Genomic DNA, 16,107 nt, shown 5'->3' with positions numbered 1-16,107 from the left:
TGAATATTTAAGTTTTTTTTTTCAAACATGAAAAGTGTTCATGTATTATTTTATTTTTATGATTTTGTTTTACAATTTTAATTTTTGTATTTTTTTATGTTCTTTCAATCGCTTGTAAGAAACTGCAGCATAATTTTTTTTCGATAAATAAATTTGGAAAAAAAACTAATCGTCACACATATCTTGGTGATTGTCGGTTTCCATATATATAAATATACATACATTTGTACATATGTATGTATGTATAAATTTATGTAGCTAATATTGCCATTAAAACCTTGGCAAATGATTACCACTTATCGAGCGCTGTTTATCTGCTATCTTATCTATCTAAACATATGGTGTCAATAAGGACATACTTAACGTATTTAATTTAAACAAACAAACGCACAATTATTGCAAACATTGTTGCCATCGCTTTTAAAAATAATCATTCACAATAGACTAATTGGACAGAGTCCAAACTCTAACAGATATCCTGCAAAAGCGGGTTTATGCTCAAGCCAACCTAAAAGTTCCTTACACACAAAAAAGAAATGTTTAAGCGTTGTTTCTTTATATATGCATAGTTCTATTTTCTTTATTTATATATGTATACATAACACACTTATCGCCGTTTACATCATACTAACTATTCTGTGCCACATAACAACAGCACAAAAAAATCGGCTTTGTCTAATGACAAAGTGATAAAGAACGCAGATTAAAATTCAAACATTAAAATATATAAATGTATGTGTATGTGTGTATATAAATATGTATGCCCCTTATCGATATAATAATCAAGTAAATATATCCTTATCTTATCTGCGAAAGGAAATCAAACAGACGAGAATAAAATTTACATAATGATTAGCACACACACGAGTAGATATGTTCCATATTTTTATATGTAGAGGCATACATTTACAAATACTCTTGCTTACTTACACAAATATGTTAAGTGTGTACAGTATTAGTTGTGCAGTAAGTGTACATATTTATATATACTGGAGTGTGTCGATTTTTTCATAAATAATTTTGCATAGAAGCATATAATCAGTTTCACTTACAGCGGGAATAGAAAGAAAAATAGTTTCGAAGATTCGTACAGCGCTATGCGGGATTTATTTAGAATCAACTCTTAGTATTAGTGTATATTTACTAGTAACTTTGGGGCATTAAAAAGCTCTTACTACATAGCAGCTAGTTACATTCACGAAGATACCGTTTGCTGAAAAAACCATCTAGTATCTATGGAAGAGCGCCGTTAAAATTTATTTCGATAAACCTGTATAGGTCAGGCGTCTTTATTTCGCATTTCACTTTTACTCCAAACATGGTAGATCGTCTAAGAGCCACTTCGTATAGTTTCTGTGAGGGAGTTTCATTAGACCTATGTATGTGGCGTCTTTATTTCTGTATCTGCCATCCAGCGACTTTTTCATGTTTTCAAGCCTTAAGAGTATGGTTGCTATTAAGAAATTTCTGAGGCTAAGACCTATATTAAAAAAAAATTTCAATAATACTAAAAAATGGTATCAAAAAGTTAAAAGATTCTAATATGAAGTTGTGGCCAAGAATTTAGCTGTATTATATAGATAAGGGTTTGCCATTATGTTTTAAAAATTATTTCGGGCAAATGACCTTCGCGGCTGGCATAAATAAATTCCAGCCGAGAGTCCCAATTTTCGACCACATTTTGCTACATGGCTGTATGTCAGCAATAACGCGCTATCATTGATCATGGTTTCATAGCGTTCCCCATTGACTATCATATTATGGCCGTCTTCATTTTTCAAGAAATATGAACCAAGAGCACACCAAGCAGTGACTTTTCGAAGGTATAACTGCGTCTTAACAAGGGCTTGTGGACTATTACCACGTCAAATGTTAAAATTTTGTCTATTAACGTATCCATTTAACCAAAAGTTAACCAAAAGTGAGCTTCATCGCTGAACAACACCGAATGTGCGTCGCGTTTGATGGTTGTTCGGCTTCAGTTTTTGCAAATGGCAAACCAAACTGAGTATATAAATCAAGTACAATAGCAGTTGGTAAAAAAACCAATTCCGACAGATTTATTGAAAACCACACATCTCAAAAAAAAACACCCATTAATAGTAACAGCTCCTGATTGTATATTGCAATCTCTCATCTTCTTTTCAATGAGCCAATAAATAAAATTTTGATTAAGCCAATCTGGCTTTTCATTGTATGCAGATATTCTAATTTGATTAAAAAAAGTAATTAGTGTAATAGTATTGGTTGCTATAAAGATAAGTTTCGAAAATTACATAATCTACTCTCAAACTGCCAAACCGAACGCAGCAATAATTCGACTATAATTAAAGGCAATTAATCAAATAGGGCGCTGCTAGCAATATACGTTACACTACACCCTCGAAGTGGCGCTCGCTCACGTACTCTCCGATACTCTCCCACTTGCAACCATTTGCCAATCAACCAGTAAATCTTTAATTTCTTCGAAGTATTGTATTTCGATTGCCACATTATGCGACACTGATACATACATACCTATACTACATCTTCTAAGTGCCGTATCGATTTGCTGCTGCTGTGACATAACGACGCCGTATTTTCCTACTAGTTGTTGCATGCAACCACTCATTAAATAATAGCTGTGTGTGCGTAGAATTACTGCACGGCATGTTGAGTTACGCAAAATGTCATGTAATTCATCAAATTATTCTTGCAAAGCAGCACGGCAAAGAATCTAATACATACTTATATCTACATATATATATACATACCCATATACTCCTAAGCACGCACTCCGTAAGAAAACTTCTTGTAAACAATGCTGTCAAACGGTCATTGAAAATGACAGTAGAGCACGTTGGAATGACGTCGAAATTACACAACTACTTGCCGCAAATAACACCAAAAATATTCATTATACAATAGCAGCAATTGAAGGACGAGTTCGGTAATAGTCACCAAATGTCAATCGACTGCGAGGAGGGCAATAAGTGTGCACTCTCTCCTGGAAGAGAGACCACACCACCGTTATTTGTATATTCTTAACTTTACCTCCAACATCTTCGGCGGCAGCACTATTGAGAAGCTCATCAATTAAGCGTGTAAGAACCTGTGAATATACGCATTTCAAGCAACTTGCTCATAGCTTTAGAGCTCCTTTCGATATGCTTTTACGTAATTTATGTGCTTGTATAAGCCGTGGTAGTGCACAGTGGGGTAAGTTGGAGAAAATAATGTATAATACACTTCACAAATACAAAATATTCCTTACAAAAACTTTATGTTGATCGGTCAGTTTGTATGAGAGCTATATGCTATAGGGATACGATCTAAACAATTACTTCGCAGATGACAACATTGCCTTGAACAATAATTCAAGCCAAATTTCGTGAAGATATCTCGTCAAATAAAATAGCTTTCCATACAAGTATTATATTCCTATATTGGTCCGATATTGGCGGTTCTGACAAATGAGCAGCTTCTTGCAGAGAAAAGGACGATATCTCAAAAATATCGCGTATGTACAAACCTTTTTTACTATTTTTAAGCTTTAAGAAATGCACCTGTGAAGGGTATTATAACCACGATGCAGCAGAAGTTGAGTTTTTTATTTTTCCTAAATATCTAATATTTTTTGGCTTTGCACCTGTGAAGGATATCATAAATTCGGTGCAGCCGAAGTTAACTTTTTTTTTGATTTTTCCTAATTATCTAATATCCTTCAAAAAGTTCGATTCTCTCATTACTCTATAATATTCTAATCCGCCTGGCTCCCTAATACAACTATCGATTAAATGCAATACCTTAATTACATATAAAAGAGCACTGGCAACTTTATAAGGTTTGAAAATAGTAAATATTCCAAAAGGTTGAAATTTTAAAATACAAGGTGCGTTCCAAAGAAAACAGTAAAAAAGTAAACTCTAGTGGCGCCATCCATATGTCGACTAGTGCGTTAAAATCTGCTATCCTTTATCGACTTCCAGTAAAAATTTCATGACATTTCATATATTGGAAGTGAAGTTATTGCGTTTTAAGTGTCAATATGTTTTTGTCATCGGTGCGAAAATGAGCTTCCAACAAAGATTCAACATTAAATTTTGTTTTAAAATTAGTAAAACTTTTACCGAAACGTTTCAATTGATGAAACAAGTGGATGGCGATGATTGCCTATCCCATAGCAGAGTGCACGAGTGGGTTTAACGTTTTCAAAGTGGTCGTGAGGACATAAATGCCGATGAACATGGAGTCTCATCGATCGACGCTTGTGGCCGATTATTTGACCAAAAATCACATTTTAACAATCAACCACTACCCGTATTCATCTGATATGGCACCGTGCGACTTCTACCTTTTCGGAAAAATGCATTTGCCGATGAAAGGAAAGCGTTATGCATTATCCTGGCGGCCATACCGGACAACGAGCTAAAACACTCGTTCGACATGCTGTGGACCGTGTAAAAAGCTGTATTAAAGCAGAAGGAGACTATTTTGAATAAAATTAATTGATTTTGCCGATAAAACCATTTGTTTTGTCTTTTTTTTTAAAAGTCCTGTTCACTTTGTAATTTATTCAAAGAAGCACGTTAAGCGCTAATTTCTGTATTGCTTTTGTTTTTGAGGTTTTATCAGAATGGCTGGCATTAATTTGGTTAACTGGCATGGTGTTGTAAAATAAATTTATCGATTATTATGGTTAGGTTGAAAAATAGAAAAAAAGGTAAAAACAAAAATAATATTTTAAGAATTTATATTAAATACTTTTTTTGACTTCACTTTATCAAACGAAGAATTTTTTAATCAATTTTTATAATTCAACTGAAAAATCTAACAATTTCAATAAAAAAATAATTATTTTATTAACTTTTTGTTTCACAACACCGCACTGTACTTTTACTTGCATGCGTCAATTGCAGCTTCTGTTGCCGCTTTCCGGGCGCTTCAATGCCAAGCACGTCCCAGCTGTAACATTTGAGCAACATGAAATTGCGTTGCCGAGCAGCATGATTAATTAGACTCTCAACGCAGTGGGTTGTGGGGCTGTGGGTTACCATTAGATGGTAATGGCATGCTAAAGCTTACTTGCGGCATATTCGTACTTAGCAAAAGTAATACTGTCATATATCTATTGCATCCATTTTAAGAAGCACACTCGCCTTCGTTTTGCATTCGTGTGTGTGTTGGCACGAATCGCCGTCGCCGTTAGTTTCTATAGGCATACCAAAGTCAACCGCATCAACACAGCTGATACACGCTGTCAATCTCACGGCATGGTAACTTCCATTTGCGCAGTTGTTGTTGCTGCTGCTGCTGCGAAAGTGTCCACTTGAATAGCTGACAATTGTCGATGGATAAGAAACATTTCCGAGTGATTGCACGACTTGAATGTATATGTGTCATTATAGTTATATTGTCATTGTTTTTATTGAGGTTTTAAGTGCCTGCCTTTACTTTTGTTGTTGCCAAACTCTTGTGGCTTCCTGTTCTAATCACCCAGCCTTCATTTGTAGCCAGTCGAAAAATTAAAAAAAAAAATCAAATTCCTTTCGCCGAGCACTGAGTGACTCTCTAACTGACTCTCTATTGCTTATTAGCATAGTAACAATTTGAGCGACAGTTACGAGCGTTGCTCGGCCCGATATGATAGCAGCTGTAATTAATGCAAGTAATAATAAGGTGTGATAACAACTACTAGGTCTCGGTATAACGTTGGAAGTGCCGATGAAATGTCAGCTCTAAATTTGCCAATTATTTTGGCTTATCAGTACACGCCACTACACTTGGTCTGAATTGTTGTCATTCTCCTTCGGACACATATTGAAGTCATGCGTATGTGATTTATAAGAAAATTTATTTTGAATCACTCGCAGACCTTTTCTGTAGAAAGTTGAATCCAATCAGATTTTTATGCTCACATATGTCGGTATTAGGTGGAATTTCAGCAGAAAACTTTATCGTACTTAGCAACTTTTGCCAGTGATATTTTTGATATTAAAACTAATTGAGAACTGTTCAACCTACTCACCAATTTATTACCTAATCGATAAATCGGCATTCGCTTTTCGTGGGCTATAGTTATGATATTCGCAAAAAAAGGGGCATATTGCCTATATTTAGGCGCATTACTCCAAAATTTTATAATAATCTTAGTCAGGCATCTTAACAACTTAGTTTTGAATATTATAATAATTGATTTAAGCTGCTGCATAGAATATAAAAAAAGTAAACAAACTTAATTTCTTATATGCTTTTCAACATATTAAAAAAAAATTATTTTTTATTAATTAAAGTTTCAATTAACAAAAATTAATTAAATAAAAAAATAATTTTTTTTTTATACAAATTTTAAATTTTTTATAATAAATTTCTGTTACGCAAAATCTTATATTTTCTTTCAATTAATTAAATAAAAAAATAAATTTCTGTTACGCAAAATCTTATATTTTCTTTATTATATAAAGCCAAGTAATTTTCATAAAATTGTAATAAAAATTTAAATACAAATAAATGTAGCATTTAAATATAATGTTTAAAATTATTATTTTTATCAAATATTTTTTTGTTTACTGAAAAATTTTTAATTAAACAAATTTAAAAGCATTTTTATTTGGAGTTATTTGAGTTCATAAAGGCGTCTTAAACTCATAAAGTTATAAAATCGAAATCTTTTGTTAAAAGTGAAATTATTTACACTGTCAAAACTTATAATAATTTTGTCTATTATAATTAAAAATATGTGTGTCGATAATTTATTTAAAATATCCAGTTTTTTATAAAAAATTTTATAACATATTTTAAAATTTTAAAATTAATTTAATTATAAATTTAACTTGAATAATATTATGGTAGAATTTAAAAATAAAAAAAAAAAATTTCAGCTTTCAAAAAATTTAAAAAAAAATAAAATAATTTAAATTTGGAACACATGCTTTTTTTAATAATTATTTATTAATATTCTGTATAATTTAGTGTTCACAAAAACATAGTTTGCGAGTTTATGCATCAAAAACATTTTTATTAAAACAAAGTATAAAAGCTTTCAATTAGTAAAATATGTACTTAAAAAATAAAATCGGAAACAATAAATATTTTCTTCTGCATTCAAGCTCTCTCGTGACTCCTTGTTCATAAAGAGCATAAGTAATTTTGAAAATTTTCATTATTTTTTGATTTTCTTGCATATTTGAAGAGATATTTCTTATTTGGAATATACTATTTCGAGTTTGTATGGTTTTTAATTACTTTGAATATGCAAATTAGCAGTTACTTTCGCTTTTTTCCAACACAAATATACAAATATGTATGTACATAAATTATATTATTTATTTACGTTTTCATGCTTGTTCACGAATTCATGGCATTTGAACTGACCTAATATCGTGTTATCGCAAATATGATTGTCAAACACATGTGTACATATAAACGGTACATGTTTTGTAAATGTGTGAGTGTGTGCGCATATGGAAATTTCAGCGCACCTGGACAAACTGATTTGCCGCTGAAATCACTGCAAATAGGCGGAGGACAAACATATGTATGAACCTATAAAAGTGACTTTGTATGTATTTATGTATGTATTCACATATGTATATGGGTGTGTTTATCTGTCTGCAAACTATTGTAAAATAAATAAATACAAGCATGAAGATTATATAGATCACACATATGTATGAAAAAATCGCCTTTTGTCTGGCTCTCATAGTTTATATATATTTACATATAGGTATAACTCTTCATACGCTGAGGTATCGACTTATTATACATTGAGAAGCGTTTCAATGGTTTTAAGCAATTTTCAACATCATTTGAAATTCCAACTATGGAAATTTCACAAACAAAATCTGTTTAAATCGTCCAATACGAAAAGCATATCTGCCCGAATGCGTGTGCGGATTCCAAAAGAATGAGTGTGTACGTTACCACGTATACATACATACGTATATACATAGATGTGACTGCATCTACGCTTAATGCTCACTTTATCGTACACACATAAACATACACATACAAACACACATATGCAGTGATGCTAATGTGTGTGTATTCCTTTTTTGCTTTTGTCCACCCGACAGGATGACAGCAATATGAATTTGCCTTCAATTTCCACGCAGCCAAACTGCATGGTTCTCTGTGCACACATACATACATATATTTTACACATACATATGCATTTTATAGTAGTGCAAACATGCCGTCGTCTACCGTTGGCTCGAATTGAAGCAGTGTTTGCTTTAGAATTCAACTTCAATGCCTCGACTTATTGCTGACTTTCGTGTGACGTTCATTGGTTTTGAATGCTAAATTTATAAATTTATTTGTGCATATATGTATATGTATGCGTGAATATATGCAAAATGGCGCATATGCGAAGTGACATGGCGTTGTGCGATAAGGTTAATATGCAGACAGTTGGCGAGCATTGCCACCCAGTAAGAGATTTTTGTATGTTTTAAGTTTGAATTTTTATTAAAGAGTTCTTTTTTTTACTGAATTTGAATTTTTTGAGAACACATTTTCAATATTCATAGACTTAAAACATAGCAATGCTACATGCATGCCATTAAAAACTTTGATTTTAACTCTTTGCTGTGAGGAATTAAAGATTTTTGGTAATATTTTGGTTGACAGGTTCCGTTTTGAGTTCGAAATATCGATATCTAAAGCTGAAAAATTTAAAAATTATAAAAAAAACTATTTTTTAGAGCCCTTTGTGATTATCTGATTCTTGGAGAATATAGATGATATTAAAGAGGTGATCAAAAAAGATTTGCGTTTCATTTAAAGGCCTGCAAAATCTCGACTCTTCCTCTCTCTCTCTTAGCTATTGATATTCACAGCGCCAAGTATAAGAGAGTAGCGAACATATTAATTTTTAAACAGACTGACAAGCACTTCTCAGGTGAAATCTTGAACTGACGAACAAATGCACGCATGCTTTTCGATTCTTTATTTTGAGGAGAAATTCTTCTTCCCGGTTAAAAAAAAAAACAAAAAGTTTAGTTACCTCTAGGTTACGAGCAGCGTCTATACAAAATTTTTTTAATAATAAAAAAATTTTTTAATTCAATTCTTGCTATATTAAAATCAGTAAATAAATAATTTTTTTTCAATTAAATTTTCAAACTCTTTCATATCAAACACAGCTCGTTAACTTTGATGCTGCGCTCACATGTAAATTGTTTTGACAAGAGAGCAGCGCTCAAAGCTAGTGAACAGACAAGTGGCGAATCGAAGACCCCATTTAAATATCGCTACAGAGTACGCTTAAAAATGAAGCAATATGAATAAATATTTTTTTAAGCGAACACGATGAAAGCAAAACTAAATAAAAAAATCTCTTGCGATGCTTCACATTTTTTTATTCATACTGTATACAATACACACATATATTACCACAAAATGACTAAGATGAATGCGTACAATAATATAAATATATACATAAATATAAATATATATATTTTATATATATATTTATATATATATATATTTGCATTTGCATATCTATCTATTTTACTTGAGTTCACAACACTCACCCTCTGTCAGCTAAAAATTTCATCGCAATTTTCAAATTTCTCGTTTCCTCTTTATACGCGTACGTCCACTTTGCATTGATCTTACGCTTATTCATTCATATTCCTTTGGCATTGCTACACAGCACATACTTATCTATTTTGTCTGCATACTTCTCCGGTTTGTGATTATCTGATTCTTGGAGAATATAGATGATATTAAAGAGGTGATCAAAAAAAGATTTGCGTTTCATTTAAAGGCCTGCAAAATCTCGACTCTTCCTCTCTCTCTCTCTTAGCTATTGATATTCACAGCACCAAGTGTAAGAGAGTAGCGAACATATTAACTTTTTAAACAGACTGACAAGCACTTCTCAAGTGAAATCTTGAACTGACGAACAAATGTACGCATGTTTTTCGATTCTTTATTTTGAGGAGAGATTCTTCTTCCCGGTTAAAAAAAAAAAAAAAAAGTTTAGTTACCTCTGGGTTACGAGCAGCGTCTATACAAAATTTTTTTAATAATAAAAAAAAATTTTAATTCAATTCTTGCTATATTAAAATCAGTAAATAAATAATTTTTTTTCAATTAAATTTTCAAACTCTTTCATATCAAACACAGCTCGTTAACTTTGATGCTGCGCTCACATGTAAATTGTTTTGACAAGAGAGCAGCGCTCAAAGCTAGTGAACAGACAAGTGGCGAATCGAAGACCCCATTTAAATATCGCTACAGAGTACGCTTAAAAATGAAGCAATATGAATAAATATTTTTTTAAGTGAACACAAATGAAAGCAAAAATAAATAAATAAATCTCTTGCGATGCTTCACATTTTTTTATGCATACTGTATACAATACACACATATATTACCACAAAAAGACTAAGATGAATGCGTACAATAATATAAATATATACATAAATATAAATACATATATTTTATATATATATATATATATATATAAAATTGCATTTGCATATCTCTCTATTTTACTTGAGTTCACAACACTCACCCTTTGTCAGCTAAAAATTTCATCGCAATTTTCAAATTTCTCGTTTCCTCTTTATACGCGTACGTCCACTTTGCATTGATCTTACGCTTATTCATTCATATTCCTTTGGCATTGCTACACAGCACATACTTATCTATTTTGTCTGCATACTTCTCCGGTACATTTGCAATCCCAACTGACCCATGGTATGAACTATGACTGTAATGTTGGCTTCGGGTCGGATTTCGATTATCTATTCGTGTGGCTATTTGTATTTCATTTATTGGGCGTAGCAAAACTCAAAGATAGGGATTACTCTAAGCTGCCAGTAAGTGCACATACACCGTTATGCATTATGCTCCCTGAGTGTCGTGCATTTGGAAATAATTGGGCTGCGTTGGCGGACAAGCGTTGAGGAAATTAACAGTAACAGACATTTGGGAATTCATTGGATCCAAGCAGTGTCAAGTGATCCTATGTGGCACTGGTGGGTATATATTAAATGGCTGTGTGTCGAATATAAAAAGGATTTCTCATCATTGCGCGCTTTTCTACTTGTAATTATAGCTATTGTCGCTTCGCCATTTCTCTGCTCACTACCATTGCACTCTTGTCACAAAATTTATCTTTTTGTATGTGGACACATAACAATTTACTCTCAAAAACGATAATATCTAATTTTTATTAAATCGAGAATATGACACTTTAGAAAATTTATCTAAAAAAATTTAAGCTAATCGCCAGTGCAAATATTATATTTACGTACAGCAAAATCTTATCAAATTTAGTCTACGAAAATAGATAATTAGCCTTTAAACATAATTAAGTAGGCTGACTAATGGCGGCGACAAAAAAATGGATAACTGGAATTCTCATTAACACAAAAAATTGTTTGCTGAACACAAATATAAGTTGAAACTCATAACAGTTACTTTCTAAATTTTTTTTTCAAATTTGACAAAAAAAACCGTGTTTAACAAGCGCCGAAAGTAGTTCAGGTTTTATATATAATTTTATTGTGTATGTTAAAAAAATTTAATTTTAAACAAACAAAGCAAGCCTATAAACATAAGTACTTATGAGAAGCTTTATGTGAATAAGTAGATATATGTGTTCGCTCGTGCTCTGAACCATAACATTAGGGCCCAATACCAACAAACGCGTGATCATTTCAATAAAAACAACAAAATTGCTAAAATTAGCGCAAATGATAATAACATTTGTGGCAAAATGACAAACAAAATAAAAAGTTCTGTCATCAAATGCAGCAAATGTGCAATAAAAGGAAATAAAATTGGGCATAATAAAATTTACATCATTTAATATATATACATACTCGTAATTATTACATTATTAATTAGCTGGTTGGTAGTGGAGTAAAATTTTGTATTGTTTTCAATATTTTTGGAGTTGAATGAGTCTTAGTTGTATATGTGTATAGGCTAAGTATGACAAAATAAGTAAATATGTTTAAAATTTTAAATTATTTTTAAATTTTTTTTAGAAAATAATCGAGAATGAAATAAATATTTTATATATTTTTTGTAATTATCATTAGAGTTCATAAAAAATTTTTTGTTTAGTTGAAAATGTTTAAAATTTTAGAAATATTTTTTAGAAACAGTTATATTGACTACAAGTCAAGGGATCATAAATAAAATATAAATAAAATATTATAAATACATCAATTATAATATTGTACAATATTATTACTTTACCGTTAAAATTACGCATAATTAAGGATGCGGCAGTAACGCTTTAATACTACTTTTTCATTTTCCTAAGTAACTTCTTTGATTAGAAAATACCTTTTAACCTTTTTTAAAAGTACTTTATTTGCATTTTGATCTAAACATAATAAATATAAATTAATATATTTCAAAACTACTTTTACGAAACTGTCAGAAATGTAACCTGCTCTATTCACACACAGCAGAAAAGTATATATAATATTTATTAGTTAAAAACTCTTCAGACTTATGTGTTCGCAATTTTTGTTCTTTTACGGAATCAAATATTGAAACATTATTATTTTCAACCTTCGAAGATAATATAACTCTTTTCATTAAACATTTTTATATATATAAATACTCATGTTTTAAAGAGTAACCGCAGATATATATAATTTGAGGTTAATTTTTTTTTTTAATATTTTAATTTTTGTTACCAAAACCGCAAAATATTTCTATTTCTAAATTCTTAATATAAAAACTATATACAGTTATGTATACTTCCAAGATACCATATGACGTAAAATACACTAAGACCTACCCAGATATAGTATGTATACCGGTGTACCGGTATAAAACGAGCGTTTTTTGTGAAAATGAAATACTAATTTTAAATTAGAATGTAAAAAAAAAAATGTATTCAAATTATTGACCATTGCCTTTTGCACATATTGACCACTTCTTTGACAATTTGTGGATACCATGCCAATAGACATTTTCGTCTTTTGAAGCAAACCAATCAGAAATCCATTTGCCGACTCCTGCGTAGGAATCGAAGCGCTGCTCAGCCAATGCGCGTCCCATTGATGAAAAAGAATGGTAATCGGAAGGCGCCACATCTGGTAAATACGGCGAGTAGTGTAGCAGCTCCCAGCCAAGTGCTTTGATTGTATCCTGAACCGATTTTGCTTTATGTGCAAGTGCATTGCCGTGTAAAAAAATTACTTTTCCGTGTCTTCTGACCCTTTCTAGTCGCTTTTCGAATAATGCATGGTTCAAAACTAAACGCGAACTATTCTCATAATTTTTGAGAAATCGATCTGATATCTTGCACTAATCCTTTTCTCTCCAAGAAGCTGCTCTTTGTTCGGAACCGCCGTTATCGGCCCACTATGGCATATAGCGACCATACAAACTGATCAATCAAAATCAAGTGTTTGAATGAAAAACTTTTTTACTTGGCTACATATCCGCTGACAAATTGACATAGATTATTGTTCAGATAGTATCACTATAGCATATTGCTGCATACAGACTGAGCGGCGAATATAAAAATCACTTTTATTAGTAAGTAATCAAGTATGTAGATGAAGGTTGTTTATATCAAACTCGCCATAACGTTTCCATTAGATACAAACCATTGGCCGGTTGCGTATTCAGATTTCGTTATACATATATAGTTACTATAAAAAATGCACCTGTGAAGGTATCATTCCACCTTGCCATCGCATAGCTTTACAGCGCGCTGTCACTTTGTAATCTGAAATATTAATTATGTTTTAAGCATAAATTGTGCAAATTTACGTTTTACGCATGCAACTGTTAGTCTAATATATGCGTAAACAGGGTTAGACACGTAAGAGCATACGCTGCAAATATGTTAATCTATGCTTGCCCGCATTTCTGCTTACGCAGGCTAACATACACACTTACGATATATGTATATGTATGTGTGTATACCTAAATAAGCATGTAAATATTTTAGTAACTGTCAACGTATTTGAGTAAATATATATATATACATACCCATAAATGTGTTATATATACATATATATATATAGATATGGTATATATGCATATGTGTGTGTAAATATATTACATGCATATCAATTTAGGCATCCCGTTTGTTTGGCTATTATATTAGCATTAATATTAACAGTTTTGGTTAATTAAATTTGCGCAAACAAAAGCATTGCAGCGCGTCAACAAGCAGCAAGCAGTGACAAATATAAATTTGTACACATAAACCTAAACATATGTATATGAATATGAAAATACATATTCTTATGTAATGTTTATGAATATACATATGTTTAGTGCAAACAAATGTTTATCCTCAAATGTCCAGTTTCTGCCTGGAAGATGTCTAACAGACAGCAGCAACAACGTAACGAATTCATTAGAGCTCCTCCTTTTAGAATTATCTTTGCTGACTTGGCTGTCTTATACGTCTATACACCTACATACCAGATATATGTGTATATGAGTACAATTTGATACTAAATCCATCATACGAGTATAACAGGCGAAGGACAGTCATGAAAATATCCGCCAGATAGTGCTCTTATGTGTATTTGCATACATATAAGTATAATATGATATAAGTTAGTGGAAATGATCAGGGTGTAGATTTAATGAACGCACAAACATATAGACATATGCATATATATTCGCATAGGTATGTAAAATTATATTGTACATATGTGTAAGTATAAGTCTACGCGCATGTTTTACCTTTCAACTTAGCTGCTGTCGTCTAGTATGTTATGTCGGCCTGTAAATTTGTTTGTCTCCACTTAGTTTTACTTTGGTGAATTTAATTGTTCCACATTGAACCTCTTGAGCATTAACCTGTAGACTGCCTTCACTTTACCAAATTGGCATTGTCAGAAGCATCTGCTAAATTTGCTTAGGTAGCCAAACTAGCATTGCTAATAAGAATTTGGGGCAAAAAAAAATATTTTCGGTCTTTCTAAGTAAACACTTTGTTAAATTATTTTACTTATGTATAATAAAAGTTGTTTCAGTTCAAGACTTTAACGAAAATCGTTTTAGCAACTAACTATCATATTTGAGCCAGATAGCTCACCTGGTCACCTTAAGTTATAAAAAATTAAAAAAATTTTTGATCAACTTTCCTTGTAGACAACTTTCAAAAATGTCGAAGAATTAAATTTTTTTCCAAAAATACTCACCCTGACGACAACATTATTGCCGAAGACCTTAGCGGGTGACGAATCGAACAAACAATTGATATAGTTTCAATAGATTTGTATGGAGACCAATATAAGAAGCATTTGCATAAGTACATATGTCACTTTAATGAGCTTGCCACATACTGACATACATATGTCGAAATCAATTGGCAATCGTTTGTTTTGTGTTTGCGTGTATTTTTTTGATATGAGAGATATATTTGGAGCATCGCCTAAATGTAGACTTCAATTTATAAGTTGCTTCGATACATTAAAATTCGTAAAGCAAGCTTTCGAACGTTTTCAAATGCATACAAATACATACCTTTAATTGAAAAAAAAAAATTTTAATTACAATTTCGATAAAAGCTTAAAATCCCTATTTAATCAAAATGTCACTAAAAGTGTACCTCCTATAAAAGACTTCCTATGTACAGTAAACAGATATAGTAAATGTAAATAAAAAAAAAAAATTGTGAAATTCTAGAACTGTCTAACTGATTTGATGTTATGGCAGTACTCTTTAGAATTATAATAGAGCTCCAACGCCTTTAATTCCATTTACTTTCACATAGTAGTATAGTAAATATTTTCAAGGTTTCTATTTTGAAAATCCACTACTTGACTACTGCTTTAGCACAAAAATATTCATATATATAAACATATATGCATGTTTGCCCATATGACCATATCTGTCTGTTTATTCGGAACGCATGCCCTACAAAAATGTTCCTCTAATAAAAAGCATTTGTTTCAGGGCCGAGTGTCATAAATCTGTCAATTGTGCACATTTTTCAGCCGAGCAATGTCACGAATAGTCCATAAAAGCAAAAATAATTCAAAATATTATTGTAACTGTGTATATGCTAACATACAACCTTTATATATACTTGTATATATGTAACTGCATATGTACTCGTACATATTATATATTCTTTATATGCTTGCCTCTAACGTCAGCTCATCAAATGACATTCGC

General features: G+C 31.5%; 1 long non-coding RNA gene across 1 annotated transcript in view; it reads left to right on the top strand.

Moving 5' to 3' along the window:
- LOC138857188 (uncharacterized) overlaps positions 1 to 16,107 on the top strand; it is a 41,908-nt gene that overhangs the window by 14,767 nt on the left and 11,034 nt on the right. The window lies entirely within an intron of this gene.

The sequence above is a fragment of the Bactrocera oleae genome, chromosome 4 (assembly GCF_042242935.1).
Source record: "Bactrocera oleae isolate idBacOlea1 chromosome 4, idBacOlea1, whole genome shotgun sequence".
NCBI lineage: Eukaryota > Metazoa > Arthropoda > Insecta > Diptera > Tephritidae > Bactrocera > Bactrocera oleae.
The sequence above is the reverse complement of the archived record's forward strand: the minus strand, read 5'-3'. Positions and strand labels throughout refer to the sequence as shown.